The sequence below is a fragment of the Engraulis encrasicolus genome, chromosome 15 (assembly GCF_034702125.1).
Source record: "Engraulis encrasicolus isolate BLACKSEA-1 chromosome 15, IST_EnEncr_1.0, whole genome shotgun sequence".
Taxonomy (NCBI): domain Eukaryota; kingdom Metazoa; phylum Chordata; class Actinopteri; order Clupeiformes; family Engraulidae; genus Engraulis; species Engraulis encrasicolus.
The window spans coordinates 9,253,058-9,258,057 of NC_085871.1; the positions used below are offsets into that span (position 1 = coordinate 9,253,058).

General features: G+C 47.2%; 1 protein-coding gene across 1 annotated transcript in view; it reads left to right on the forward strand.

Annotated features, from left to right (window-relative positions):
* cacna2d4a (calcium channel, voltage-dependent, alpha 2/delta subunit 4a) overlaps window positions 1–5,000 on the forward strand; it is a 179,393-nt gene that overhangs the window by 67,716 nt on the left and 106,677 nt on the right. The gene's annotated exons all lie outside the window — the stretch shown is intronic.

The window sequence follows — 5,000 nt, forward strand, 5'->3', positions numbered from 1 at the left end:
CGAGAAAAGTTGATTTCCTGATCTAGAGCACCTGAAGCAAATTGGAAATGGGACGCACTTGACTACCATGGCCGGGCCAACGGTCATGCTAGTGTGACGGAGGTCATCTTGCACCTGTTCACCCCCCTCGGGGATCGAACCTGCATCCTCGTCAACTACAACGGTTCGGCAATGGGAGACACAGTACGATACCGCTGGGCCAAGAGACTAGTATCTCGGGCCAACGGCACGAGACTGTATAAAGCTATCGGAGGGAGGTTTACCAACGTTCCACGCCAACTCTGTGCTAGTTAGCCTCCGTTACACTAGATTTGTAAGCAACAGGGCTTCTTCTTGGAGCTTGACCAGTTGCCTACAGCCAAAGTTTTGTTGGATAACATGACTTATTGCCCAATGACAATCCTCAGACACGCATTCTGTTTCTCTCTGGGTACCTTCCATTACCCTAACTCCTATCCTTGACACTGTGCTTCTGGGCCTTGCCCTTTGCTGATCCGTGGAGAAAACATTAAAGTTTCCCCGCTGTCAGCCTAGCCACAGCAACCATTAGAGGACTTTTCCCCCAGTCAACATCCTGATTGTAAATGAGACAATGACCGTTGAATTGCCCTATTGCAAGATATTGAATTAAACGTCTGTCGTCAATGACATCTTGCGACGCCATCACGAGGCCACAAGCACAAGAGAGGTACGAGAGTTAGGAGGATAATGGAAAAAACCCTCTGTCTGACACACACATACACACTGCTATGGCTGCACACTCATGGGCCTAGATACACACAGGCCAATAAAAACAGTGTCATTATTGGACTACATTAAAGTGAATGGTCGATAATACGGCACATGATGCAGGCAGTCAATATGACATCAAAAGGAAGTGTATGGCACTTAGCCTGCGTGATCAGATGTGCAGTGTTAGGGATTCTCTCTGGGCCAAAACATCCATCAGCCCATAACAGGTCCAACTGGCACACACTCTGATTGAACAATAAGGCACGATCAGAGACATTCGCACACTCTCACTGGCAGAGGTGTCAAAATAAAAGTAAAAAAAAGAAACATACCGGTAGTTTCCTTCCAACACAGGTAACTTATCTGACTAAGCAGTAGAACTGTGGATTTGTCTTACGATCAGCTGACTCTGCGCTGGTTCGTTGGATCAAGTATGTGGTGGATTCCTGTTAGGTTTTTAGTGTTTTTCAGTAACAACACTGTCAATCTATCTCATTAGGTGCTATGGAGGAAAGGGTGTAACAGCAATGTGATATCATGTGCTAATGTTGAACTTTTTATTATTGAATTATTACACAACACACACACACACACAGACACACACACACACAGACACACACACACACAGACACACACACACACACACACACACACACACACACACACACACACACACACACACACACACATACACACACACACACACACACACACACACACACACACAGAGGCACACACAGAGGCACACACAGAGGCACACACAGAGGCACACACAGAGGCACACACACGCACACACCGTGCCAATGTGACACCCTAGAAAAGCATGGCACTGTTCCACTGATCACTTCGGGTGGCGACGGTTGTGTCAGGTACAGTAGGCTACCTTTCCATCACCTTCCATTGAGACAGAGGTCATGTGGAGAGAGAGAGAGAGAGAGAGAGAGAGAGAGAGAGAGAGAGAGAGAGAGAGAGAGAGAGAGAGAGAGAGAGAGATCATTTGGCAAATACCACTACCGGCACAAGGCCTGCCAAAAATGTTGGGGAAAAAAACTCTATGGACTTCTACTGACACAATGTTCTCAACGGTGTAAACTGGTCCCAAAAACTGCAACTGCATCAATACCGAAAGTGCCAGACAGAGAAGTCACCATTTGAATACATAATTGTTGATTATGACAATGTCGGACAATTGTTTTGAAAAACAAAAATACAAAAAGGCATCCCAATACACTTTTTATGGTTATTGGAAACCAGTTGTGATTAGCATGAATACGGGATATGGAGGTCAAAGATCTTAGAGAGAGAGAGAGAGAGAGAGAAAGAAAGAGAGAGAGAGAGAAAGAGTGTCTGTGTGTGTGCGCGTTCATGCATGCGTGATTGCGTGCTTGTTTGCTCGCGTCTGTGTGGAAAGGTAAAGTCTTGCCAAAGTGGAAGTCGCAGTGAGTGCCAACTATCATCAATCTGAGTCTAATCTGCATTGTCTGGTCTGTCTGACACACGCACGCAAACGCACGCACACACACACACACCGGAGCCAGAACTTGCCAGGCTACTCATTCTGGTCACGAGGGAAAGCCATTTACAGCAGCCACACACACACACACACACACACACACACACACACACACACACACACACACACACACACACACACACACACACACACACACACACACACACACACACACACACACACACACACACACACACACACACACATTTGTCTTGACATTTAGAGAGAGATATAGGCAAATAGGCACGACTAGATAGAGCAGATTGAACGACAGACACACACACGTCCATCTCTCTCTCTCTCTCTCTCTCTCTCTCTCTCTCTCTCTCTCTCTCTCTCTCTCTCTCTCTCTCTCTCTCTCTCTCCCTCTCTCTCTCTCTATCTCTCTCTGTCACACACACACACACACACACACACACACACACACACACACACACACACACACACACACACACACACACACACACACACACACACACACACACTACATCGCAAGGCCTATACACCTCCTCCTCCGATCTAAGCATAAAAGAGATAATATCAGCAGTGACAGAGGTAGGTTATCCTGGCAACCGATGACACCACCACAGAGTGCAACACAACACTAACCCACGGATTATTAGCGCTATAGCAGAGAGAGTAGAGAGAGAGAGGTTCCATTGGCCCATTGTTTCTATTACAATGGCATATCTCTATATACTTAAAGAATCCCTGGCTATAGTATCGAGGGAGCTGTGTCATAAACAGTGTATAGCGCTGAGACCTGCACCATGACACTCACACAGTACTGATGATGAAACAGGTGGGTAATAGATTGTGTATTGCTTTATGAAGGGTGACCAGAAGGGGGCACTGTGTGCTGTGCAGTGAATTGGTAAGGCAGCACAGTAACTGTTTCTTGCCCAATTGGGTTTGCTAAGGATGGCTGTCTGCGGGTAAAAATGGGTAAAAATGGCTTTTTGGTGGGTTTTTTACTGCACATTTATAGCCATAGAAATCAATAGAATTTAGTTCAAATTGGGCGAATTTAGTGCTTCCAGGAGGGTTTTGAGCATTTTTTGGGGCTGGAAATCATCAGTCGCATCTGGCAACCCAGCATCACATCCCCTCAACTCAAGGACAAGGAGCAAGCACACACACACACACGCACGCACGCACGCACGCACGCACGCACGCACGCACGCACGCACGCACGCACACGCACACACACACACACACACACACACACACACACACACACACACACACACACACACACACAGTTCACTCACACACAAACTCAGGGCTAAGATGGATCTGTCCAGATGTTGACTTTAATCTCCTTGCGAAATTGAACGTAAAGCATGTCATGGCTTTTCTTGGAACAGCTGGAAGGCAAAAAGTGTGTGTTTACAAGCCTGTGTGTGTGTGTGTGTGTGTGTGTGTGTGTGTGTGTGTGTGTGTGTGTGTGTGTGTGTGTGTGTGTGTGTGTGTGTGTGTGTGTGTGTGTGTGAAGCGCAGGGCTAGGCAAAGTGAGTCAGCGTATATATATATATACTGTATGACAGATGGAGATGGAAATTAATGTTTCTAACTTATGTTTGCTTGTTCATGTGTGCGTGCCTGCGTGCGTGCCTGCATGCGAGCGGGCGTGTGTGCATTTGATCGTTTGTGTGTGCGTGTGTGTGTGTGTGTGTGTGTGTGTGTGTGTGTGTGTGTGTGTGTGTCTGTGTCTGTGTGTGTGTGTGTGTGTGTGTGTGTGTGTGTGTGTGTGTGTGTGTGTGTGTGTGTGTGTGTGTGTGTGTGTGTGTGTGTTCCTCTGCATTGTAGTGCTTGGCTGCTCTCTGCTTGGCTTCTGCTCTGCCACACCCTGGCATTTATGTGGGCCCATAAATGACCACCCGTTTCGCACACTGCCCAAATCCTGCTTCCGAGTGTGTGTGTGTGTGTGTGTGTGTGTGTGTGTGTGTGTGTGTGTGTGTGTGTGTGTGTGTGTGTGTGTGTGTGTGTGTGTGTGTGTGTGTGTGTGTGTGTGTGTGTGTGTGTGTGTGTGTGTGTGTGTATGTTTTCAAGGGAGAGACAGGACATTACCAGGATATGTGTTACTATCTGGTGTGTTTGCTTGTGCGTGTGCGTGTGTATGTGTGTGTGTTTTAAGGGAGAGGGAGAGACAGTGAGACTGTGTGTGTGTGTGTGTGTGTGTGTGTGTGTGTGTGTGTGTGTGTGTGTGTGTGTGTGTGTGTGTGTGTGTGTGTGTGTGTGTGTGTGTGTTTAGACCTACGTGTGTGTATATGTGGGCCCATAAATGACCACCCCTTTAGTGCCTGTATCCTCCTTCTGTGTGTGTGTGTGTGTGTGTGTGTGTGTGTGTGTGTGTGTGTGTGTGTGTGTGTGTGTGTGTGTGTGTGTGTGTGTGTGTGTGTGTGTGTGTGTGTGTGTGTGTGTGTGTGTGTGTGTGTGAGAGAGAGAGAGAGAGAGAGAGAGAGAGAGACAGAGCCCACGTCCACATCTTTGCGTGCGTGCGAGTGTTTAAAGGTCTGAGAGGGCGAGTATACTGTAGGTAGCACGGCCATGACTGGCTCTTACCCCTAACCTCCTAACCCTCCACCTGGCTGCTGTATGCTTTGCACTGTAAAATATTGCAACCAGTTAAACATGAAACAGTAAGTTGCCCTGCCGCCTTAAGTTTGTAAGTTAATTCAACTTGTGAAAGCTCCGAGTTGGGTTAAAGGGACACTGTGTGAGATTTGTAGTTGTTTATTTCCAGAATTCATGC